The sequence below is a fragment of the Lissotriton vulgaris genome, chromosome 12, assembly GCF_964263255.1.
Source record: "Lissotriton vulgaris chromosome 12, aLisVul1.2, whole genome shotgun sequence".
In the NCBI taxonomy this organism is placed as follows: Eukaryota; Metazoa; Chordata; class Amphibia; order Caudata; family Salamandridae; genus Lissotriton; species Lissotriton vulgaris.
Window position 1 is genome coordinate 526075442 of NC_141700.1, and position 27147 is coordinate 526102588.

Below are 27147 nucleotides of genomic sequence, written 5' to 3' on the forward strand. Positions count from 1 at the left end.
GCTGCTGATCGACCTTATGACCTCTCCGTCGGTGCCGACCCCCGGGGTGTCGCCCCTGACGCCGTCCTCTGTTCCGATCGGCGTCGCTCGACACCACACTCTACGCCGAGAGAAGAGCAATTCTTCTATGATCCGGCCCCATCCTTTGAACCTGACTATCAGGAGATTGGAGGTGAGGGGGACTGGGAGGGATCTGAGGACCCTCTGGCACGAGAGTGGCAGTAGTTTCAGGACTGGGCAGTGGATCTAGGGGAGGCCAGTGGTTTGGACACTTTGTCTCCCCTCCTACCGTGGCTACAGAGGAAGGGGCTGCTTACAGCGTGGTGCTGACTAGGGCAGCCAAAGCCTTGGGTCTTGAGCTCCCTGTCGCGGCTGTGAGGACTAACCTCCTCACAGAGGTCCTTAAACCGCAAGCAAGCTCTTTGGAGCCTCTACTGCCGTTTAATGAGGGCCTTACTGACGTTCTGTTGGACACTTGGTCCAGGCCCGCTACAGGTCCCCCTGTAGATCGGAACGTGGCCAGGCGCCACCGCCCGGCCCCGGGTGACCCTAGCTTCCTGTCCACCCACCCCACCCCCGAGATTCTCGTTATTCAGGCCTCTAACTCCCAGACCGCATTCCAGACTGCACCACCTGATCGTGAATCCAAAAGGTAAGAGCAGTTCTGTAAGAAGCTGTTCTCCTCACTTAGTTTGGGGCTGCAGTCGGTCAACACCGCTTGCCTTTTGGGCCGTTATACCCACTCTCTGTGGGACACGGTCGCAGACGTGCTGCCAGCTTGCCCGGAGGAGGCCCTGGTCAAACTCGCTCAAGCTCTTTCGGAAGGGCGGGATGCAGCACGGTATTCTATCCGATGTGGGCTGGATACCACGGACTCGCTGGGCGGGGCGATTTCCACAACGGTGACGGTTCGCCGCTACGCCTGGCTGAGGTTCGCCATCTTTTCGGCTGATGTCCACAATTCCCTCATGGACATGCCGCTTGATGGCCATCGCCTCTTTTGCGGCAAGGCAGACAGTGCGCTTGAGCGTTTCAAGAACTCCAGGGCTACGTTCAAGTCCTTGGGCCTGTCGGGCCAGCGCCAGCAGACTTCTGCCTTTTGCTTCTTGCGTGGCCAAGGAAGGGGCGCCCCCTCACGTCCTGCCAGCCACGGGCCGCAGACTAACATCCAGCGCGGCGGCAGGCGTGGTAACCGCTGTGGCGGTGCCAGGGGACAGCGGCAAGGCCAGTCCACATCCACCCCTGCAGCATCCGCCTCAAAGCCTTCCTAGTCCGAGCTTTCAGGCCCATTCGACACCAGTGGGGGACAGGGTTTGCCATCACCACCTCCACTGACATTCCATCACATCGGACAGGTGGATGATGCAAATCGTCCGAAGGGGCTACTCTCTCCCCTTCGAGGCGACCCCTCCAGCCATGCCACCGCAGTACCACCGCGTGTCGGGGGTTCATTGCAACTTCGGCAAGAGGAAGTTACGGCCCTTTTAGCCAAGGGAGCCATCGAGCGCGTTCCTGGGCTAGAGGTAGAATGTGGTTGTTACTCCCACTACTTTCTGGTTCCCAAGAAGGGCAAAGGGGGCCTACCCCCTATCTTGGTCCTGCAGAACGTCAACGGCTTCCTCCGGAAGGAGCAGTTCAAGATGCTGACTTTGACTCAGGTCTTAGCTGCCCTGGACCCTGAAGACTGGATGGTAGCGTTGGACTTGCAGAACGCATATTTTCACATCCCCGTCCTGCAGGCCCACCGGCGTTACCTGCGGTTCACGGTAGGCCGCGAGCACTTTCAGTTTACCGTGCTCCCCTTCCGCCTTACCAGCGCCTCTCTGGTGTTCACGAAAGTGATGGCGGTGGTCGCAGCTCATCTGTGCAGATTATGGGTGTCAGTCTTCCCCTATCTCGATGACTGGTTGTTGAAGGCGGGCTCGCCCCAGACAGTAGTCAGCCACCTCCAGACTACGGCCAACCTCTTGCACATGCTGGGGTTCTCCATTAATGTGCTGAAGTCACACCCGTGTCCGTCTCAGGAGCTCCTCTTCATCGAAGCGGTTCTGGACTCGGCGCAGTTTCAAGTTTATCCTCGCGAACTGCAGGTTTGGGATATTCCGTCTCTAATTAAGATCTTTCGTCCTTCATCCCGAGTCTGTCAGGTTGACGCTGTGACTGATGGCCTCCTGCATCCTTCTTGTGCATCACGCCAGGTGGCGGATGCGGGCTCAGAAGTGGGACCTGAAGTTTCAGTGGGCCCAGCATCAGGGCAACCTGTCCAACCACGTCCTGATCTTGGAGGGCACTGCGAGACAGCTGCAGTGGTGGCTCACGGACCGCGATTGGGTCAATGGCAGAACCCTCTCCGTACCCCAACCGGAGCACGTAGTAGTGACTGATGCGTCCCTCCTGGGCTGGGGTGGCCACATGGGAGAGGCGGAGATCCGAGGCCTCTGGTCTCCTGAGGAGTCCCGACTCCATATCAACCTTCTGGAGCTGCGGGCGATCCGACTTGCACTGAAGGCATTCCTGCCCTCTGTCTGGGGAAGTGTAGTGCAGGTGTTCACGAAGAACACCACCACCATGTGGTACTGCAACAAACAGGGCGGGTGGGGTCGTGGACCCTTTGTCAGGCGGCTCTGCGCCTCTGACAATGGCTGGAACACCAGGGCGTCAACCTGGTGGTTCAACACCTGGCAGGTTCCCTGAACGCCAGGGCGGACTAACTCAGCCGCCGTTGCATGATGGATCACGAATGGCGTCTGAACTCGGACGTGGCGCAAGGTCTCTTTCAGCGATGGGGAGAGCCTTGGTTAGATCTATTCGCCACCGAAGAGAACGCGCAATGTCATCAGTTCTGCGTGTTGGAATTTCCAAAGCGGCACTCGCTCGGAGACGCTTTTTCGTCACGAGTGGAACTGCGGTCTATTGTGCGCCTTTCAGCCTAAACCACTTCTTCCCAGAGTGCTGAAGATCAGGTGCGACCGGGCCCAAGGCATCCTTGTGGCTCTGGACTGGGCACGAAGATACTGGTATCCCGAGCTACTCAGCATGTCAGTCGATCCCCTGATTCATCTGCCTCTTCAGGAGGACCTTCTGTCGCAGCAGCAGGGGACGGTCCTCCACCCTAACCTGTCCAGTCTCCACCTCCATGCGTGGAAATTGAGGCGCGACAGTTGAGGCCATTTGACTTGCCTCCTGAGGTCTGTGATGTGATTCTGGCAGCCAGGCGTCCCTCCACAAAATCGGTATCGCCTGCAGGCGGAACAAATTTGTGGCATGTGGGCTGTTGAATTCATAACTGTGCATAGATCGCCGCCTAGTGTTTGGTCCGGATGATTGCACCTTGTTGTCCTGGAAGAGTCTTCGAAGTATCACGAGATAGGTGACTCCTTCCCTGGACTACAGTGCGCATGGGCATCTTCTCCATCCTTAGATTGTTTTTTTCCACCATTGGGTTCGGATGTTATTCCTATACTCCAACTTCGGAATCGAAACTAAACTTTTCTAGAGGCCAAAAGGCATTCGACTGAGACGGTATTGTTCTCGCTAGGTACTTCTTGACTCGATCAAGCTTTCCATCTCGACCCGGTCGTCGACGGGGGCGGTTGGGCCTTTTCGACACCACGTGGACCTGCTGTCGATGGAAAGCAGCCCGTTCAAAAGGTGCCCACAATGCCACTCCAAGTTACCACACACAGTATGCAACAAGTGCCTATCAGCAGACCACAAGGAAGAAACCTGCCCAGCCTGCACCCAATTCCGTTAGAAGAAAACCATCCGGATTCGACGGGCCTCTAGGCAAGAGATGCAGCGACAGGCAACTGAACCAGACAACATCTTCGAGGATGAACAAGATCTTGCAGAAACTCAAGATTTGGATCTAGAGATACTCTCCTTCGAGGACCACTCTGACTCAGATGACGAAATCCCACCGGGGCAAACAGTGAGTACATTGCCCCCGACACCAATTACCCCGTTACAGAAGGCTCCGGTCGAGGCATCGCCTAAAGGCCTTAGCCAAGATCCAAAACATAATTCAGCAGCTCCGGCTCTGCTCCGAAATCAAAGATTAAGCATTTAGAGACCCCAGGTCCAAGTAACGTTATCCCAAAGAAGGTTGTAGAACCCAAAAAGGTTGTCGACCTGAAGAAGGCCGTCGAGCCAAAGGGCGCCGAACCAAAGAAGGCCGTCGAGCCAAGAAGGCCGTCGACCCGAAGGGTGCCGAACCAAAGAAGGCCGTCGAGCCAAGAAGGCCGTCGACCCGAAGGGCGCCGAACCGAAGAAGGTCGTCGACCCAAAGAAGGCCACTGTGCCGAAGGTCGTCTAACCGAAGAAGGTAGTCGACACAAAGGGCTTCGTACCGAAGCCTGTGGTCCAGCCAGAGAAGGTTATCAAACCAAAGAAAGGCATCGAACCAAATAAAAGTGCTCCTAAAAGACCTGTTGACCCGAAAAGTCATCGACTCGACAAAAGACAGTCAACCTAATAAACCTGTTATAACACCACAGTTCGGACAGTGGACCACTCAGACAAAGAACAAAGCACCAATCCAAATATCACCAAATTATTCCTTTTCAATAGTCCAGCGTGCACTTTCCAAACTTATTTAGCGGTGCTTTTCCATTCAGGATAAAACCCAACTTATTTAGTGGTGCTTTTCCATTCAGGATAAAAACCAACTTATTTAGCGGTGCTTTTCCATTCAGGATAAAAATAGACCTAAAAAACCTGATGTAGGAAGGTACATCCTGACTATGGTTGCCCCCAACTTTTTGCCCTGTGTTTTAGCTTGTTTTGGACATAGTCGACCTGGGACCCTGCCAATCAGGACCCCAGGCCTACTGCTCTCTCTTTAAAATGGATTCCATGTACCCTAGGTACATTTCCAATTGGTACTGGGCCACCTTATCAGACCCTGTAACTCAGGGCATAGGTGTACCCAGGGCTGCCAGGGGCTGCAGCATGTATTATGCCACCCCTGGCTGGCCTCCTAAATTTGACACAACTGGCTGCATGACAGCTGGGGCAAAGTCGTGTAATCACCCTTTGCTGTAGATATAGTATACCTATATCTAACCCTAAAATGGACACACAGATTCCTATCAGTCACTCCTATGGCAGGCCTTGACAATCCTGAAGGCAGAGTGCTTGGAATCGTGTGAGATGGTGCTCTGGCATGAGCTGAGCCGGTCTGCAGCTTGCGGAACCAAGTCCTAATAGCTGTTCCATGATATCGCATACCATATACTCTTAAGTGCATTATAATCCTCGCGGTTAAATGCTAACTTTGGTATTGCTTTATCAAAACATGTCGAGTAAGGTGTCATACGAATTGGAATACTAACCCCTCGCCAATTCTGGCGACGGGGTTAGCATTCCACCCTTCTAGAGGGACACGACATGTATGTAACTGTGAACCCCGGTTAAAGTTAACTAAAGCCTCAGCTCCACAAAATGGATGCTGCCACCACAGACACGAGTCTGACCCCCTGCAGCTGGGAGTCCTTCCAGCGAGGGGAGCCTGGACAAAGGGTTTCCTGTCAGGGGCGGTGCTAGCACCGTCCCAGACATGGTTTTGTGTATCCTGGGTAGGCAGGACTTTACAGGAAGGTGACTGCTGAGTGGCACCCCGGTGCTCACTACGCATAGGCCAGTCTGAACCAGTTCCAGGGGCACACCAGCCCCTGGCCTGGGGAAGTCCGGCATGGGAGAGGGGTGTAACCACCCCCCTCCTAGTCCCACCCATAGGCAGGACCTAGTCAGCCCCCTTCTTTAGTATAAAGATGGGAGCGGGCCCCCTGTTCAAATTAGATCATCTTTGGAATCAAGACACGACTTTCTTCGAAAGGACATCAAGATTTCTTCTTCAAGATTCTCCCTTGTGGCTAAGGAGTAGTCACCCTGCATCAAGCGGGCACCATCCTAAGAACACTGCGGTCTGCTGCAAGTCCTTCTTCACGAATCCGACGACCCAGCTCGACGAGACCCGGCTTCCCTGGCACCTCTGACCTCTACTCACCTCTACAGCAAAGCTGAGAACCGTGAGTGTGACGAGACCTCGAGGGACCGACGATCGCCAAGACTGCACGACTTCTTTGCAACAAGCCCACCGTGTGCTCCACTGGCGAGTGCTTTGGGGTCTGAGAAGCCCCAACCCTGAGCAGCTCCAGCACCGAAGATCAGCCCTCCAGCATCTCCACGATCTGCGTGGGGCCCTTCTGCTTTTGCGTGCTCACCGCGCTGTGTGGCTACTAGCCGGCTGGCTTGTGGCCTTCTTCACGACGCCCGACGATATCACTGCTGCTGGTCTGGTTGCTCCAGACTGGCCCTTGCTTCCTTCTTCAAGAGAGGCACCCCGGACCCTCCTGGTCCACTCCAGACGCCACTTTGAGTCCACCGCGTGGGCTTGAATTTGCCAAGGCTTTGTTGCCCAATCCTGGGTCCAGCGACGCCGACAGCTTCAATCATCGTGGGACAGATCGCTCCTCCATCCTGGTCGCCGACAACGCCTCCTGGTCCGTGAGATCTGCGATCACAGCGTCACCCACTCACCTAGTTGAGGTGGCTACCATCCGGTGCCCTCCTGGTGCCCACTGACTACTGGCTAGTAGTCTCGAACTTGGTCCCCTCTGCTTTCAGGTGTCATCTTCCTTCGATCCAGGCTTGGATCCATCGAACTTTCTTCACTGGTCGCCTGCCAGCAATTCTTTCTTCCAGGCTCCTGGTCCGTCTACGAGGATTCCCGACGTCTTTTGAGACCTATGCAGCTGCAGCCCCTGGGCTAGGTAACTTCGGCATTTCGGTGCCCCAGCATAGCCTCACTATCCAAGGGTCAGGATCCACTTTCGTTTTCTCCCTACCAGGTCGGGTTCGCCCGAGAACACTAACTTTGTCATTACTAGCTACCATAGACTTTGTCCCGCATCACGCGTGAGAGTGCACACTCTGCACCCGAGTCCCCTAGGCCTCCTATAAGTAATCTGAAGGTTCTATAGTCAAGTCCTAGCGATTCCTAAGCCTATTAGTACTGTACTTACCTGCTAGTAATTTCGCATTCCACTTTCAGAGTATATGGTTTTCCGTGCCCCTCGGGCATTTGTATATACTGTGCTAACTTAAGTATTTTCGTAAGAGTTTTGTTTTGTGCTTAGTACCCTGTCCTCATAAAGAGTACAGGGCTGTTGTGAATCTTAATAAATACACTGTTTATTTTCATAACACTTGTGTGGTGTCCTTTCACTGGGTATTCAAGGGGTATATGTGTGGTAAATAGCTGGCTTAACACGCCCTCTCGAGTCTTTAGCCTTAGACTGCTCGTATCCATGCTACTAGGATAGCTGGTCTATAAGGTTGACTTACAACCAATCATCAATAAGGGTTGCTGGACTGATACATAGTGTTCACTAGAATAGTGAGCACTGCATATCAGGCCACCTTCTCACACCTGACGAGCACAGAAAGCATATCGAACCTAAAGATCCGGTCGATCCGCAATCACTCGTCGACCCGGACAAAGAGACCGAGCCAAGAAAGAGCAATAAGGCGCCGAAAGTCGTCGAACCAAAAAAGGTTATCGACCCGAAGGCAATAGTCGATCCAAAAAAGACTAAGCCAAAGAAGTCAAAGACACAGTCACGGACAGTGGAAGAAGAACTCTTCCATCCAGATCCATCAGAAGATCAGGCAAAAATATATATAAACCCTGAGACTGGTAGTCACAATCCTACACAGGAAGAGGCCATTGGACATGGACTCTCATTCCCCCATTCCTCTAAAGAAGAAGGACTTTGGGACTTCTCCCTCCAGACCCTTCATTCCTTTCTATCCCACTATGCCTACTACGCCTTTTGCTCCTTACTCTCCTATGCACTCTAAGGACAATGAGGGTCACACAGGGGAAGATCTTCAACATGATAATGACTATCCAGGGGATCCTAACCCTCAAGATGAACCATGGGGTGAACCTACTGATCCATATGACACGCATCCCATCCCCGACACCTCCTCATGCCCAACAAAGCTGTCACCTACTGACGACACCATTGTCTTCAACCAGCTAATAGATTGTGCAGGTCTACGTTGTGGTACTGCGCTGCCCTATGACCCTATAGACGAAGACTTTTTATTTGATACATTCCCTACTTCAGAAAAAATTTCAGAACACTTCCTATGTTGAAAGGGGTATTAAAACATGCACCAGAAATATTTAAAGATACAGCCAGGGCACGCGTAATCAATCCCAAGATTGAAAAGAAATATAGAGCGGCCCCTACAGACCCTACTTATATCAGAGGTCAGTTACCATTAGACTCACTAGTAGTGGCTAATGCACGCAAAAGGGCCAACTCACAGACAACAGGAGAAGCTCCACCTCCTGATAAAGAGTCCAAAATACTAGAGGCCTCGGGTAAAAGGATAGCATCACAGGCTTCCAATTCATGGAGAATCGCAAATGTTCGAGGCATGTGGGCTGCTGAATTCATATCTGTGCATAGATCGCTGCCTAGTGTTGGGTCCGGATGATTGCACATTGTTGTCCTGGAAGAGTCTTCGAAGTATCACGAGATAGGTGGCTCCTCCCCTGGACTACAGTACGCATGGGCATCAACTCCATCCCCCGATTGTTTTTTTCCGCCTTTGGGTTCGGATCCATATTTGTTAACTCCAGTTCGGAATCGATAAAAAAAACTTTCCTTTTGGCCAAAAGGCCTTTAGTTATCGTCGGTATTGTCTTGCGATCGGTGCCCAGTTCTTGTTCCAGCTCAGTTCCCGAGCCGGACGTCCAGAGGAGCCGTGTGGCTTTTCAGCACTGAAGGCCCGGTAGTCGCCAGAGGCCTTATCGACGAACCATCATGTAACGGAGCCGGTTCAAATGATGTCCCGTTTGCAACTCAAAATATCCTCACATTGACGTCCACCCGGTGTGCAACAAGTGCCTGTCTCCGGATCACAATAAAGCCAGCTGTATGGCTTGTTCTCGTTTCCGCTCCAAGAAGACGATTCGACTTCGACGCGCAGCGCACAAGGAGGCCCAGCAGACGGCACCTGACCCGGTGAACAATTTCCAGTCGCTCAAACAATAGAGGAGTTTCCAGAGGCCAGCTGTCCCAGCAAACACAGTACAGTAAGGGAGGCGTGCAGACCACCTATGCCAAACAAAGTAGAGGTGGCTACCGTGGAAACAGCGCCAAGGGCAGAGGTCGCGGAAACCGCTCCCGATCCTCCGCCACTAACAAACAGTGACGTCTTGTCACTGCCCCCTGACCATACCACACCGGTCGGGGGGAGACTACAGCAGTTCTTGCCAGTCTGGAAATCCATCACTACAGACAGGTGGGTGAGGAAGCTTATCCAGTACGGTTATTGTCAGGAGTTAACATCCACTCCACCCAACATACCCCCACGACACCGTCCTATGTCCACAGAGCATTTGCACTTATTGCAGCAGGAGGTAGTCGTCATGCTGCAAAAAGGTGCATTGGAGCTCGTGCCAGTGGAGGAAAGAGGTACAGGGGTGTACTCGCTGTACTTCTTGATCCCTAAAAAGGACGGGTCCCTCAGACCCATACTGGACCTCAGACCCCTAAATCAGTACATTCTATCAGAACACTTGCACATGCTCACACTGCAACAGGTTTTACCGTTACTCAGTCAGGGAGATTTCCTCGCAACTTTAGATCTGAAGGATGCATATTTCCATATTCCGCTACACCCGTCAAACAGAAAATACCTCAGGTTCACCATTCAGAATCCGCATTATCAATTCAAGGTCCTCCCTTTCGGAGTTAAGACGGCACCCAGGGTGTTTACAAAGTGCCTGGCGACAGTGGCTGCACACCTACGGAGACAGAAAGTTCACGTCTACCCTTATCTGGACGACTGGCTTATCCAGGCGGAGTCTGCCAAGCAGTGTGCCGCCCACATGTCCCACACCATTCACCTTCTTCACGATCTGGGGTTTTCACTGAATTATCCAAAGTCCCACCTTCAGCCCGCCCACCTACGGCAGTATCTGGGCGCGACAATAGATACTCCGGCAGCCAAAGCACAGCCAAATTCAGTGAGGATCAACAGCATGCAATTGCTGATACAAAAATTCAGACCACAACACTCTTCCGGCACGAGTGTTCATGCAGTTGATAGGCATGATGGTCTCCTGCATCTTCATAGTCCCGAACCCGAGGATACATATGCGTCTGCTTCAGGAATGCTTAGCACGTCAGTGGAATCATGCTCACGGACAGTTGAAAGACCTAGTGTTGGTGACCGGTCGTGCATACAACTCTCTGCATTGGTGGAATCCACAAAACCTTTGCAGGGGCCGACCGTTCCAGGAGCCTGTGCCATAGATTCTGACGGACGCATCTCTCCAGGGATGGGGAGCTCATGTTCTCCACTACACATTGCAGGGGCTATGGACAGCGCAGCAACCGAGGATGCACATCAACATTCTAGAACTGATGGCTATCTTCATGGCGATGAAAGCATTCAAAGTACATCTGTGCAACAAGGTCGTGTTGTTCCGGACGGACAACATGACGGCCATGTTCTACATACAAAAGCAGGGAGGTACACACTCTCCACAGTTGTCTCATCTGGCTCAGAGCATGTGGAAGTGGGCCATTCAGAGGAACATCTTCCTCATGGCGCAACACCTCCCGGGCAAAGACAATCAGATGGCGGACCTGCTCAGCAGGCACAGCCACCAAATGCATGAGTGGGAGATCCACCCATCAGTACTCCACCCTTACTTTCAGCAGTGGGGTCATCCAGAGATAGACCTGTTCGCCACAAAGGAAAACGCCAAATGCCAAAGCTTTGCCGCCAGGTTCCCACACCCACAGTCGCAGGGCAATGCAATATGGATGAACTGGTCAGGCATATTTGCGTACGCTTTTCCCCCAGCACCTCTAATACCGCTGGTGGCACGCAAGCTGAAGCAACACTCGATGACACTCATCCTGGTTGCTCCGACGTGGGCACGCCAACCATGGTACACCACGTTTCTAGAACTATCCGTGGTACCGCATCAAAGGCTGCACCTCACACCCAGGCTTTTGACGCAGAGCCATGGCGACATTCAGCATCCAGATCCGCAACAGCTCAACCTGGCGATCTGGCTCCTGAGGTCTTAGAATTTGGCTACCTCAACTTGCCTCCTGCCAGTATGGATATCATAAGGGAGGCAAGAAAGCCCACCACCAGAGCATGTTATGCGGCAAAATGAAAGCGGTCTGTCATTTATTGTGCAGACCACAACATCAACCTGCTAGACGCATCTACTCACGACATCATTTGTTATCGGTTACTTCTATACAAATGCAATCTGGCCTATGCTTCCATTTGTATACATTTGTCCGCCATAGCAGCTTATCTCCAAAACAGGCAGCATCTCTCGCTTTTCAGAGTGCCTGCCATTAAAGCCTTTCTGGAGGGACTCAAACGAGTTATTCCTCCACGACACCCACCAGCTCCTGAATGGAACCTAAATGTAGTCCTCACCAGACTGATGGGTCCACCTTTTGAGCCTCTGCACTCCTGCGAGATTCAGTTCTTGATGTGGAAAGTGGCTTTCCTGATAGCAATCACATCGCTGTGACGAGTTAGTGAACTCCAGGCACTAACTATCCAGGAGCCATTCATACAGATTCACTCCAACAGGGTGGTACTCCGCACTAACCCTAAGTTTCTTCCTAAAGTGGTTTCACAGTTCCATATCAATCAGACTATAGAACTGCCAGTGTTCTTCCAAAATCCTGAGTCAGTGGCGGAAAGAATGCTCCACACACTAGACGTCAAAAGAGCTCTAATGTACTACATAGATAGGACCAAAGATTTTCGGTAAACAAAACAACTATTTGTTGCCTTTTCGCCACAACACAAAGGCAACCCCATTTCCAAAGCAGGTATAGCCAGGTGGATTGTTAAGTGCATCCAAATTTGCTATCAAAAAGCCAAGCGCACTTTAACGGTTCCCCCACGGGCCCACTCCACCCGAAAGTTGGGGTACTCCATGGCTTTCCTTAAGAATATTCCTTTAGAAGACATATGTAGAGCAGCCACATGGTCTACCACACACACATTTACGAAACACTACTGTGTAGCTGTGCACTCCAAACAGCAGGCAGCTGTAGGGCAGGCTGTTCTAAAAACACTTTTTCAAACTGCTGCAGCTGGCACGGGCGGCCGCCGCTAATAGAGGGACTGCTATATATTCTATGCACAGATATGAATTCAGCAGCCCACATGCCTCGAACCGAATATGCTACTTACCAGTATGCATCTGTTCTTGGCATGTAGGGCTGCTGCATATCGCCCGCCCTCCTCCCTGGCGCCTGTAGCGGCTGCAGCACTCAGAATTACTCTTAGCAAGGTCATCACTCACGGTGTTAAACTCCATCTTTGCCACAATGGCTAAAAACAATCTGAGGGATGGAGTCGATGCCCATGCGCACTGTAGTCCAGGGAAGGAGCCACCTATCTCGTGATACTTCGAAGACTCTTCCAGGACAACAATGTGCAATCATCCGGACCCAACATTAGGCGGCGATTAATGCACAGATATGAATGTCAGCAGCCCTACATGCCAAGAACAGATGCATACTGGTAAGTAGCATATTCAACACAAGCTCTACTAGCTCGTTACGACAGAGCACACCATGACCAGCTTAGAAGTTTAATGCAATACCTGCCTGAGCCTTTCAAAGCCCAAGCTAATGGCCTCATACAGGAGGAGAAATTTATTACAAATTCCTCCATTAAATGTGCGCTTGACGCAGCTGACACTCCAGCCAGGTCCATTAACACTAACGTCTTACTACGAAGACATGCATGGCTACGTATTTGTGGCTTTAAGAACAAGGTGCAAACCACCATTCTTAACCAACCAATCAATCAAGACTTCCATTTCGGCCCTACAGTCGACACCATTTTAGACAAAATGAAAAAGAATACAGAAACTGCAAAATCAATAGGTGCATTGCAGTTTCAACAACACAGAGGTTCCTTTCGACGCTCCTCATACAGAGCAGCTACACGGGGCAATACTTCACAAACCTAGTCTACATACAAAAACACCCAAGGTTCCTTGAACAAGAACTCCAACAGAGGAGGTTATAGGAGCAACAATAATAAGGGAAGAGGACGTGGAGGCAGTGACTTCATCACACTACCTCTAGAACATTTAACACTGTTAGGAGGCAGAATCCAACAATTCCAACCAGTCTGGAACGCAATTACCACAGACAGGTGGGTGATACAAATTATCCAGTATGGTTATTGCCTAGAACTCACTTCTACTCCACCCAGCATACCACCCAGACACCGTCCCATGTCCAAAGAACACATCACCCTTCTACAACAAGAGGTGAAATGCATGCTGGAAAAGGGGGCCATAGAGCCAGTCCCTTTCCAACACCAAGGGACATGAGTAAACTCACTATACTTCCTTATTCCCAAGAAGGACGGTTCCCTCAGACCAATATTGGACCTCAGACCCCTAAATCAATACATACATACCCATCCATCCAGCTCACTGAAAATATCTCCAGTACACAATAGAAGGTCAACACTACCAATTCAAGGTTCTCCCCTTCAGGGTAACCACGGCTCCAAGAGGGTTTACAAAATGCTTAGCGACAGTAGCTGCACATCTCAGGAGGCAACACATCCACGTGTTTCCATACCTAGACGATTGGCTAATACAAGCAAAATCGTACAGTGTCTAAAAGACACGTCTCAGACACTTCAGCTGCTACACAGCCTAGTTTTTTCAATAAACTACTCAAAATCCCACCTACAACCATCCCACACACAACAATATCTGGGAGCTACCATAGATATCTCAGTGGCAAAGGCATATCCAAACTCGGCGAGGATAACCAGCATGCAAATGCTCATTCGCAAATTTCTGCCACAACACTCTTTGCCAGCTCGAGTCTTCATGCAGCTCATAGGCATGATGGTCTCTTGCATATTCATTGTCCCCCCATGCCCGACTTCAAATGCGTCCACTGCAAGAGTGCCTTGCAAGACAGTGGAACCAAGCTCAAGGACTACTAAAAGACCTAGTGTTGGTAAACAGTTGCGCTTACAACTCTCTACAGTGGTGGAACCCACAAAACCTTTCCAAGGGCCGACTGTTCCAAGAGCCTGTTCCACAACTAGTACTAACAGCGGACTCATTACTGACAGGTTGGGGAGCCCACCTACTTCAATACACAATACAAGAGTGGAGAAGTGTGGCTCAGGGGTTAGAGGCGGCAGACCCGGAAGCTGAGATCGGCCCTGGACCAGGGTTCAATTCCCCGCCTCGGCGGGTCTTGAGCTCAAAAAATTCCACGGACTCGATAATTCTCGCTCCGGTGCCTTCTCAACTCACGGGTTCACACTCTGCGACTCTGGGCAATAGCTTGCTTAATCTCCACAACAGCCCCTCGCGGCGGGATGCCTGGCTTTCACCTTGTGGATACCCTGCCGGGGTTATCTCACAGGGGAATACCAGGACGGGTTCCCTAAGCAAGCGCCGGGAAACCCTTTGTGGGTAGCTGTGCGCTATATAAGCTCAAATACATTTACATTTACATTTACATTTACAAGGGCTCTGGACAATCAAACAAAACAAACTCCATATCAATCAACTAGAGTTGCTAGCAATATTTCTAGCCCTAAAAGCATTCCAGAAATACTTGTACAAAAAGACTGTGTTGATCCGGACGGACAACATGACAGCCATGTACTATATCCAGAAACTGGGAGGAACACACTCTCCACAGCTGTCCCACTTGGCACAGAGCATATGGAAGTGGGCAATTCCCAAAAACATCTTTCTCCTGGCAGAACACCTCCCAGGAAAAGACAATCAAATAGCGGATCTGCTCAGCAGACACAGCCAACAACTGCACTAATGGGAGATTCACCCCTAAGTTCTCCAGCCATTTTTCAAAAAGTGGGGTCACCCAGAGATAGACCGGTTTGCCACAAAAGAAAACTCAAAATGCCAGTACTTTGCCGCCAGGTTCCCACATCTGTTGTCACAGGGCAATGCGATATGGATGAACTGGTCAGGCAGATTTGCTTACATTTTTCCCCCAGCACCACTGATTCCGCTGGTGGCACGCAAACTACGGCAACAGTCACTCACAATGATCCTTGTTGCGCCCACATGGGCGAGACAGCCATGGTACACAACGTTCCAGGAGCTTTCAGTAGTTCCTCATCAAAGGCTATGCCTCGCGCTCCATCTTCTAACTCAGAACCATGAAGAAATCAGACACCCAGATCCCAATCTGATGAACCTAGCGATCTGGCTCCTGAAGTCTTAGAATTTATATACCTTAACTTACCTCCAGACTACATGAATATCATTAAGGAGGCAAGAAGACCAACTACTAGAGCATGTTATGCAGCTAAATGGAAGAGATTTGCTAGTACTGCAACAATAACCAAATCAACCCATTAGATGCTTTCATATAGAACATTATATGTTACCTATTGCATCTTCAAAGATGCAACCTAGCATACTCTTCTATAAGACTACACCTTGCTGCTATAGCAGCATATCTCCAAAACAGACAACACCTTTCACTGTTTCGGGTACCAGCAATCAAAGCTTTTATGGAGGGTATCAAAAGAGTGATTCCTCCAAAACACCCACCTTCACCAGTCTGGAACCTAAATATAGTACTCACCAGACTCATGAGACCTCCTTTCGAACCTCTACACTCATGCGAATTGCAATTCTTAACATGGAAGGTGGCATTCTTGATTGCCATTACTTCACTCAGGCGAGTTAGCGAACTACAAGCACTAACGATTCAAGAACCCTTCATGTAGATACATGGTAACAGGTTAGTACTTAGAACAAACCCTAAGTTCATGCCAAAGGTCATATCCACTTTCCATATTAATCAATCAACAGAACTGCCAGTGTTCTTCCAAAATCCACAGTCGGTAGCTGAAAGAGCCCTACACACTCAAGATGTAAAGAGAGCTCTGCTTTATTATTTATTAGCGCCTTGAGACCCTCTGGGTAAGTAGTGCGCTCTATAAATGCCTTGATTGATTGATTATGTGGACAGAACTAAATCATTCAGAAAAACAAAACAATTTGTTGCTTTTTCACCACAACATAAAGGAAATCCCATATCAAAGTCAGGAATAGCCAGATGGATAGTTAAATGCATTCAAATATGTTATCAAAAAGCTAAACGCACGTTAATTGTCCCCCCCAAGAGCACACTACGTGCAAAATGGGGGCATCCATGGCTTTCCTAGGGAATATTCCTCTTGAATACATATGTGGAGCAGCCACATGGTCTACTATACACACTTTCACAAACCACTACTGTGTAGACGTACAAGCAAAGCAGCAAGCTGCTGTAGGCCAGGCTGTCCTCAAAACTCTTTCTAACTGCTGCAGCTGGCACAGGTAACCACCGCTAGAGGAGATACTGCTATACAGTCTATGCACAGATATGAATTCAGCAGCCCACATGCCTCGAACGGAATATGCTACTTACCAGTATGCATCTGTTCTTGGCATGTAGGGCATCTGACATTCATATCGCCCACCCTCCTCCCAGGTGCCTGTTGCAGCTGCAGCATTATCTTTTGCATGGCCATCTCTTACTTTACTATCTCCATCTCTGCCACAATGGGGAAGAACAATCTAAGGATGGAGAAGCTGCCCATGCGCACTGTAGTCCAGGGGAGGAGTCACCTATCTTGTGATACTTCGAAGACTCTTCCAGGACTACAAGGTGCAATCATCCGGACCCAACACTAGGTGGCGATCTATGCACAGATATGAATGTCAGCAGCCCTACATGCCAAGAATAGATGCACACTGGTAAGTAGCATATTCCTTCTTCTTTCTCTTGCCCAGCAGGGCTCTGCTCTGGGCACTATCAAGGGCTACCTCTCTGCCATTTCAGCCTTTTTTAAGGCTACCTGATCAGCCTTCTCTTTTCAAGTCCCGGGTTGTATATAGATTCTTGAAGTGCATCAATCACATGTTTCCTCCTGTTCCTTTTGTGATTCCTCAGTGGGGCTTGAAACTTGTTCTTACTTATTTGATGTGCGCTCCTTTCGAGCCCCTTCACAATTTCACTCTTCGTCTTCTCACTCTTAAGACTGCCTTCCTGGTTGCCATCATCTCTGCCAGGAGAGTGAGTGAGCTCCAGGCTCTTTCTTCCAAACCTCCTTTCCTTTCTGTCCATCCGGACAAAGTTGTCTTGAACGTGTCCCTCTTTCCTGCCCAAGGTAGTCGCAGCCTTCCACATCAGGCAGTCCATCACCTTGCCCACCTTCTTTCCGCCTCCGCATCCCTGGCAAGAGGAAGAGAGGCTTCACCGTCTGTACCCAAAACATGCGCTCATTCTATCTGGATCGCACACGCCGGTTCCGGGTGGACGACCAGCTCTTTGTTTGTTACGTGGACGCTAAGAAGGGACGGTCGGTGCACAAAAGGACCATCTCTCGGGTCGTGTTGTGCATCAAGGTATGCTACTCTTTGGCTAAAAAGGAGCCTCCTGTTAGGCTGAGAGCCCAGTCCACTCGAGCCATGGCGGGTACTACTGCCCTAGGTCGGGGAATCCCATTGCAGGACATCTGTCAGTCAGTTAAGTGGGCCTCGCTGCACGCGTTCGCTAGACACTACTGCCTGGACAGCCAAGTCCGGAGAGATGGCATTTTCGGCCGTTCAGTTCTCCAGGACTTTCTGGTGTGATAATTGGTTCACAGACCCACCACCGGGGTTGGTATTGCTGGGGTATCTATTCTAAGGTAAGGAATCTAACACTAACCTGTTTCTTTCAGATGCACAAGTTACTTACCTTCGGTAACGATATATCTGTAAGAAACAGTAGGTAGTGTTAGATTCCTTACTGCCCCACCCATCCTCCCGGTTCTGCAAACCGATATCTAGGGTTAAGGTTCTTCCCTTTCAGGGCCCTAGTTTCATGGCACCAGTGTTGGTTATCATAGCGCTGCGTTCCTGCCGCAGAAAAACTATGTATAAGAACTGACGTTCGCGCGTGAGGGCGGCGTCTAAGTACTCCGACGTCATCCCGGCAGAGACGACTGGCACGGAGGCGCAGATGATGCCTACCGACGCACAGGGGTACTGCTAGGCAAAACTTTCCGGATCCAGTCAGACATTTGGGGATATTTTAAGGTAAGGAATCTAACATGAACTACTGTTTCTTACAGATATATCGTTACCGAAGGTAAGTAACTTGTGCATTGGGCTGTTACTCCCCCGCAGTGTGGGATTCAGTAGCTAAGGTATTGCCTCAGTGTTCTGAGGAGGTCCAGTCAGTCCTTTCCCAGGCGATTGCGGAGGGCAAGGATGCGGCGAAGTTTGCCATCAGGTGTGGTTCGGACACCGCTGATTCGTTGGGCAGGGTGATTTCCACAACTGTGGCAAAGCGGCGCCACGCCTGGTTGCGTCTTACCTGGTTCTCGCCCAATGTCCAGATCCCGCTCATGGACATGCCTTTTGATGACTCCCGCCTCTTTGGCGATAAGGCTATCTGAAAGAGACACGGTAGTGATAGATGCCTTACCTTAGAATATCCCCAGGCATCAGACTGGATCCGGAATTTTTTGCGTGGCAGTACCCTTCGCGTCGGTAGGAGTCGTCCGCGTCGTGGGCGCCGTGATGATGTCGTCGGAGTACTTAGACGCCGCCTCCGCGTACTGACGTCAGTTCTTCTTTTTTCCGCGCCAGCAAGCACAGATCTGGAAAAAGCAGTACTTTAGGCACTTTTTGACTAGACTTTTTTGATCCCTTTTGATCATTTTTTTTTTTAGTCTTGTGACTCCGAACGGTGCCGATAGGGATGCCTGGTTTCAAGCCGTGTGAGGATTGCGACCGACTGATGTCGGTCACCGACCCTCACCGTCTGTGTCTCCACTGTCTCAGCGTCGACCACTACGACAAGGCCTGCTTGACTTCGAAAGCTAGGCGGGAGCATTCCCGCAAGCGACTCTAACTCCGGCAGTAGGCCCTGCGCCGCGAGAGGTCCCGGTCCCACAGGAGGTCGAGGTACAGGTCGCGGGGTCGGAGCCATCAGTCTGCATCACTCCTCCGGGTCGAAGTCGTCGTCGGGTAAGCACAAGAAGTGGAAGAGACATCATCGCTCTTCCGACTCCCCCCTACGCTCGTGCGACGCGGCCGGGGGTTCGGGTGACACCTCCCACGCGGCTCCGTCGGAGACGCGGCCTGCTCCACACCCTGCGGTCCCTGGGCAGGACGCAACGCTGGGGGAGATCGAGCGTTTCCTCATGGCCATGAGGTCCCTCTCTTCCCCGACGGGTTCCGCAGCGCCTTCGGGCCCAGCGGACCCATCTGGGGCCACTAGCGGGTCGGGGCCTCGGCCGCCGGTGCTGCAGGGCCCCACTGGGTCCGCTTCGGGATCCGGGTCGTCGCTGGTTGACCTAACTGAGAAGTCGGCCTGATACAAAGTGCTCACTAGAATAGTGAACATTATATATCAGCCTAAACAACCCTTATTGATAATTGGTTGTAAGTCAACCGTGGACCAGCTATCCTAGTAGCATGGACAAGAGCAGTCTTTAGGCTAAACTCTAGAGGGCGTGTTAAGCCAGCTGTTATACCATCACATATACCCCTTGAACACCAAGTGAAAGGACACCACACAAGTTGTTATGAAAATAAAAGGATATTTATTTAGAACACAACAACCCTGGACTCTTTATGTGGACAGGGTGCTAAGCACAATACAAAGCTCTTAAGAAAATACTTCAAGTTGCACAATTTACACAAATGCCCGAGGGGCACGAAAAACCATATACTCTAAAAGTGGAATGCGAAATTACTAGCAGATAAGTACTACTCTAATAGACTTTAGGATCGCTAGGACTGGACTACTGAACCTTCAGATTACTAGCAGGAGGCCTAGGGGGATCGGGTGCAGAGTGTGCACTCTCACGCGGGATGCGGGACAAAGTCTATGGTTGCTAGAAATTACAAAGTTAGTGTTATTGGACGAATCCGACTAGGTAGAGCTGAAACGAAAAAGGATATGGACCCTTGGATAGTGAGGCTATGCTGGGGCACCGAAATGCCAAAGTTACCTAGCCCAGGGGCTGCGGATGCATAGGTCTGGAAAGACGTCGGGAATCCTCGTTGCAGTCTATGGAGCCTGAAAGAAGTTGTTGCTGGCAGGCGACCAGTGAAGAGATTCGAATGGATCCAAGCCTGGATCGAAGATGGAGGATACCTGTAAGCAGAGGAGACCAAGTCCTGAATCACTAGCCAGTGATCAGATGGGCACCAGGATGGCACCGGATGGAGTCACCTCGACCAGGTGAGTGGGCGACGCTGGGGTCTGCAGTCTCACGGACCAGGAGGCGTTGTCGGCGACCAGGATGGAGGTGCGAGCTGTCACACGATGGTATCTGCTGTTGACGTCGCTGGACCCAGGATTGAGGCAACAAGTCTTGGCAAATGCAAGCCCACGCGGTGGACTTAAAATGGCGTCTGGAATGGACCAGGAGGGTCCGGGGTGCTCCTCTTTTGGAGGGGAGCAAGGGCCAGTCTGGAGCAACCAGACCAGCGGTGTTGTCGTCGTGGAGCGTCGTCAAGAGGACCACAAGCCAGCAGGCAAGTAGCCGGACAACGCGGTGAGCAGCAAAGAGCAGAAGGGCCCCACGCAGATCTGGTGGATGCTGCGGGGCTGGACTTCGGTGCTGGAGCTGCTCAGGGTCAGGGCTTCTCGAACCCCAAAGCACTCACTCGAGGATCCCTCGGCGGTCGTGCTGGATAAGCGTCGTGCAGTTCTGAAGATGGCCGGTCCCTCGAGGTCTCGTCACACCCACGGATCTCAGCTGAGCTGACGATGTAGGTAGAGGTCAGAGGTGCCAGGGAAGCCGGGTCTCGTCGTGCTGGTCGGTCGGATTCCGGAGAAAGGACGTGCAGCAAACCGCAGTGTTCTTAGATGGTGCCTGCGGGTGCAGGGTGACTACTCCTTAGTCACAAGGGAGAAATCTTAGGAAGAAGTCTTGAGTTCCTTTCGTAGAAAGTAGTTTCAGGATTCAAAGATGATCTAATTTGGAAGGGGGCCCGCTCCTATTTTTATACTAGGAAAAGGGGCTGGCACGCGACTAGGTCCTGCCCATGGGTGGGACCAGGAAGGGGGGTGGTTACACCCCTCTCCCATGCCGGACTTTCCCCAGCTCAGGGGCTGGTGTGCCCCTGGAACTGGTTCTAGCCGGCAGATGCATTGTGAGCACCGGGGTGCCACTTGCAGTCACCTTCCTCTAAAGCCCTGCCTACCCAGGATACACAAAACCCTGTCTGGGATGGTGCTAGCACCGCCCCTGACAGGAAACCCTTTGTCCAAGCCTCCCTCGCTGGAAGGACTCCCAGCAGCAGGAGGTCAGACTTGTGTCTGTGGTGGCAGCATCCATTTTGTGATGCTGAGGCTTGAGTTAACTTTAACCGGGGTTCAGTTACATGCATGTTGTGTCCCTCTAGAAGGGTGGAATGCTAACCCCGTCGCCAGAATTGGCGAGGGGTTAGTATTCCAATTCGTATGACACCTTACTCGACATGTTTTGATAAAGCGATACCAGAGTTGGCATATAACCACGAGAATTATAATGCACTTAAGAGTATATGGTATGCGTTATCATGGAACAGCTATTAGGACTTGGTTCCGCAAGCTGCAAACGGACTCCGCTCATGCCAGAGCACCGTCTCACACGGTTCCACGCACTCTGCCATCAGGATTGTCAAGGCCTGCCATAGGAGTGACTGATAGGAATACATGTGTCCATTTTAGGGTTAGATATAGGTATACTATATCTAAAGCAAAGGGTGATTACACCACCTTGCCCCAGCTGTCGTGCAGCCAGTTGTGTCAGATTTAGATGGCCAGCCAGGGGTGGCATAATTTATGCTGCATCCCCTGTTAGGCCATGGGTACACCTATGCCCTGGATACCTAAGGTATACTGTACAGGGACTGATATGGTGGCCCAGTACCAATTAGATATGTACCTAAGGTACATGGAATCCATTTTACAGAGAGAGCAGTAGGCCTGGGGCCCTGAATAGCAGGGTCCCAGGTCAACTAAGTCGAAAAACCAGCAAAACACCAGGCAAAAAGTTGGTGGTAACCATAGTCAGATATCCACCTTCCTACTGTAAGGCGAGGCACAAGCGGATCTTGTGTATCCAGGCGTGTTACTCCTTGGCTAAGAAGGAACCCCCTGTTGGGCTGAGGGCTCATTCCACTCGGGGCACGGCGACCAACTGCCTTGTGCCGAGGAGTGCCCTTGCAGGACACTTGCCAGGCAGCTACGTGGGCCTTGCTGCACACGTTTGCTTGACACTATTGCCTGGACAGCCAAGTCCGGAGGGATGGCTTCTTAGGCCGTTCCATCCTCCAGGACTTTCTGGTGTGATTATTGGTTCGCAGACCCACCACCGGCGTTGGTATTGCTGGGGTATCTATTCTAAGGTAAGAAATCTATCACTAACGTGTCTCTTTCAGATGCACAAGTCACTACTTGTGTAAGAGACATTAGTTAGTGATAGATTCCTTACCGACCCATCCTCCCCGTTTCTGCGAACCGATAACTAGGGTTAAGGTCATCCCCGTTCAGGGCCCTAGTTTCATTGGCACCAGTGTTGGTTTTTAGCATGGCTCTGCATTTCTGGCGCGGAAAAGCTGTGTCTAAGAACTGATGTCAGCACGCGGAGGCGGCGTCTAAGTACTCCGACGTCATCACGGCGCCGACGGACGTGGAGCCGCAGACAACGCCTACCGACGCGCAAGGGTAGTGCTAAGCAAAATTTCCGGATCCAGTCTGATGCCTGGGGATATTCTAAGGTAAGGAATCTATCACTAACTAATGTCTCTTACAGATATATCGCTACACAAGTAGTAACTTGTGCATCTGGTAGAGAATGGGTATGCTCTTCCCTTTCGAGAATTTCCCCCAAATTACCCTCCTTGTCAAGGATTTTGCACGGAAGACCACCACCTTCTCCTGCAGGAGGTCGTTCTGGCATTATTGAGAAAAGGTGAGACAGAGGTGGTTCCAGAGCAGGAAAGGGGTCAGGGATGCTACTCCCGGTATTTCCTGATTCCCAAGAAGGATGACCGGCTTCGTCCAATCCTGGACCTCAGGATTTTGAGCCTCTTTTTGAAGGAAGAGCAGTTCGAGATGCTCACCCTTGCGCAGGTTCTTCAAGCGCTGCAGCAAGAGGACTGGATGGTGTCGATCGACTTGCAGGATGCATATTTCCACATTCCAATCCTGAAGTCGCTCACAAAGTATCTCCGTTTTACGGTAGGATTGCAACATTACCGTTTGGTCTTACTACTGCACCTCGAGTCTTCACCAAGGTGATGGCGGTGGTGGCAGCCCATCTCAGAAGGTCGGGGGTACCAGTATTCCCTTATCTGGACTGGCTGATCAAAGTCGCCAGAGAAGGTGCTCCATCATCTGCAGATTACAACTCAGTTGTTGTACAGGTTGGGTTTCTCAATAAACGTGCCCAAGTCTCACCTGGTGCCCTCTCAGCGCAACCTGTTCATAGGTGCGGTACTGGATACCACTGTGTATCGGGCATTCCCTCCTCCACAAAGGATTCTCTTCATACAGGAAATGATTCCTTTATTTTACAATGGAGCGGCTGTTCCAGTCCTGAAGTTCCTTTGTCTGCTCGGTCTGATGGCTTCCTGTATTCTATTGGTCAACCATGCACGCTGGCCCATATGTGCACTCCAGTGGTGTCTCTGCAGGCAGTGGTATCAGCACAACGGAGATCTCGGAGTCAGTGAAGATCTCCAAAGAAGCTGCGGCAGATCTATCTTTGTTGAGCGTGGAAGGCAATCTGTCTCAAGGAAAGCCTTTTCATTTGCCTCCATCGGTGGCCACAGTGATAACGGATGCATCCACCCTAGGGGGGGGTGCTCATCTGGGGGACCTGGAAATCAAGGGTCTTTGATCACCAGAGGAAAGGTTGCTTCACATCAACCTTCTAGAGTTGCGGGCAATACGTTTAGCGTGGAAAGCCTTCCTCCCTTCCCTTCGCGGTCAGTCAGTTAGTTCCTAACGGACAACACTACCGCGATGTGGTATGTCAACAAATAAGGAGGAGTGGGGTCGCAGCCTCTCTGCAGAGAGGCTCTGCGTCTCTGGTCCTGGGTTCAAGATCATCGGATTTGTCTGACGGCAAATCATCTGGCAGGAGTTCTGAACGTACATGCAGATAGTCTCATTCAGCAGTTCTCAGCCGAAAACGTGTGGAGGCTTCATCCGGATGTAGTTGGTCACATCTTTCAGACGTGGGGGACTCCTCGGCCCAGTCTCCAGTATCCGATGCAGGGAGCTTTGGGGGGACACGTTTCAGTTGAGTTGGGGCTCACATTTCCTTTATGCGTTTCCTCCCATACCCTTGATTCCTCGGGTTCTGAGGAAGATATGCCAAGACCGGGCCCAAGTCATATTGATCGCCCAGGATTGGCCAAGAAGGGTGTGGTACACAGATATTCTCCACCTCTCCTTGTGCCCTCCGCTCCGTCTCCCTCTCAGGGCAGACCTCCTCTCGCAGTTGCAGGGGCAGGTTCTACACCCCCACCTCCAGAGCTTACACCTTCATGCCTGGAGATTGAACGGGGCAACTTGAATTCTTTTTCTCCCACCGATGTGGTGGATTTATTTTGTCAGCCAAGCGGGACTCCACCAAATCTATCTATTCTTATAGGTGGTCGAAGTTTGTCTCCTGGTGCGGAGAGAAGTCCATTGACCTCTTGAAGGTTGGCTTGTCTTGACATTCTTCAGTTTGAACTCTTTGTCTCAGCAAGGGTTTGCTGTAGCGACAGTGAAAGGTTATCTTTCGGCTTTGTTGGCATTTCTTTGCTTGCTGGACCAGCCGTCCTTATTCAAGTCACCTGTTGTTTTAAGGTTCTTAAAGGGTCTTACGAATAAATTTCCTCCCACTCCTTTTATTGTGCCTCAGTGGGACTTGAATCTTGCCCTTACTTTCTTAATGGGTTCACCTTTCGGGCCCTTGCATAGGTGTCCCTTGAGGTTATTATCTTTTAAAACGGACTTTCTGATTGCGATTACCTCGGCAAGAAGGGTAAGTGAGCTTCAGGCTTTAAGTTCAAAACCCCCATTCTTGGCTATTCATGCTGAAAGAATGGTACTCAGGACCAGGGCTGCTTTTCTGCCTAAGGTGGTAACTCACTTCCATCTGGGGAAGTCCATTACCCTCCCTACCTTCTATCCTCCCCCTACCCTTCCAAGGAGGAGCGGCTTCACAGTCTGGACCCTAAGAGGGCGGTGAGCTTCTACCTTGACAGAACCAGAGAGTTCAGAATTGATCAACTCTTGGTGAGTTTCGTTGGCTGCAGGAAAGGCAGAGCGGTGCACTAGCGCATGCTGTCTAGATGGATTGTTTTGTGTGTTAAGATATGCTACTTCCTGGCCGGTAAGGAACCTCCAGAATGTTTGAAAACTCATTCTACTAGAGCAAAGTAATCTACATCTGCTTTGTCTAGAGGTGTTCCTGTGGAAGACATTTTCAGGGCGGCAACTTGGGCCTCCCTTCACACTTTCGCAAAGCATTATTGTTTGGGTGCAGAGGTGAGGAGGGACGGACACTTTGCTTGTTCCGTCCTTCAGGACTTCTTGGTATAGAAGAGTGGACAGCCTCCTCTGGGAGTGGGACTGCTGTGGGAATCTATTCACAAGGTGAGGAATCCACTGGCAGATGCATCCATCAGAAGAACAACTTACCTTTGGTAACGCTTTGTTCGAGGCATGTGGGCTGCTGTATTCATATCTTAGCATAGATCGCCGCCTAATGTTGGCTCCGGATGTTTGCACTTTGTTGTCCTGGAAGAGTCTTCGAAGTATCACGAGATTGTTGACTCCTCCCCTGGACTACAGTGCGCATGGGCATCTTCTCCATCTTCAGATTGTTTTTTTCCGCCATTAGGTTTGGATGCTATTCCTAAACTCCAACTTCGGAACCGAAACTTTTCAACTTTCTAAGGCCAAAAGGCCTTCTACCTCGACGGTATTGTTCTCGTTCTGTAAACCTCAACTTGATAACACTTTCCATTGCGATCCGGTCGTCGACGGCGGCCGTTGGGCCTTTTCGACGCCATGTGGGTCTGCTGCTGATGGAAAGGACCCCGTTTAAAATGTGCCCACAATGTCAATCCAAGTTCCCACATACTGATAAACATACAGTATGTAACAAGTGCCTCTCTCCCGAGCACAACGAGGAAAACTGTCCAGCTTGTGCTCAGTTCCGGCCGAAGAAGACTATCCGGAACCGAAGGGCCGCTAGACAAGAGATGCAGCGGCAGGCACCGGAACCAGAGAACATTTTCGAAGACGAACATGACCTCCCAGAAGCGGCGGACTCCTACCTAGAAATCGTCACCGTAGAGGACCAGTCTGAATCCGATGACCAGATCACACCGGGGCAAACCGTGAGTATCAAGCCCCCTACCCCGCTTCCATCTCAAGACAAGGTTCCGGTCGAAGCATCGCCTAAAGGCCTTAGCCGAGATCGACAAACTCCTTCAGAGACCCCGCCTTCTGGCTCGGCTCCAAAGAACAAACCCAAGCCTTCTAATACCCCGGGAACAGGCTACACTCTAACCATAAAGGCAGCCAAACCTAAAAAGGCTATGGAGCCGAAAGAAATCGTCGATACTAAAACGGGCGTTAAAACAAAAAGGACGTCTATCCCAAAAGAACAGTCGACCCGAAAAAGGTCACAGAGCCGAAAAAGTGTCGACCTCCAAAAAAACGGTCACACTAATATTCCTGTCGACCCCAAGAAGGCAGCTGAGTCGACGAAAAAAACGGTCAATCCGAAGGTTATCGAACCGAAAACACCAGTCGATTCGAAAAAGGTGATCGAACCAAAGAAGGTCGCCGAACCAAAAAAGGCAGTAAAGCCAATAAAACACGTCGAACAAAAGGGAGTCGCTGACCCGAAGGAAGCTCCACAGCCGAAGGCCCTCGAGCCTAAGACTCATAAACAAGTGACTAAGCCAAAATCATCAGCGCAAAAACCACGGACATTTGAGGAAGAACTTTTCCACCCTGATCCAGTGGACGAAGAACAACCTAAACTGTATATAGACCCTAAAACAGC

At 51.0% G+C, this 27147-nt stretch overlaps 1 protein-coding gene and 1 pseudogene across 11 annotated transcripts in view; both read left to right on the forward strand.

The window, feature by feature from the left end:
* Positions 1 to 27147, forward strand: part of CNOT1 (CCR4-NOT transcription complex subunit 1) — a 1684613-nt gene that overhangs the window by 1166359 nt on the left and 491107 nt on the right. The gene's annotated exons all lie outside the window — the stretch shown is intronic.
* LOC147677668 (uncharacterized) lies at positions 10403 to 11498 on the forward strand (annotated as a pseudogene).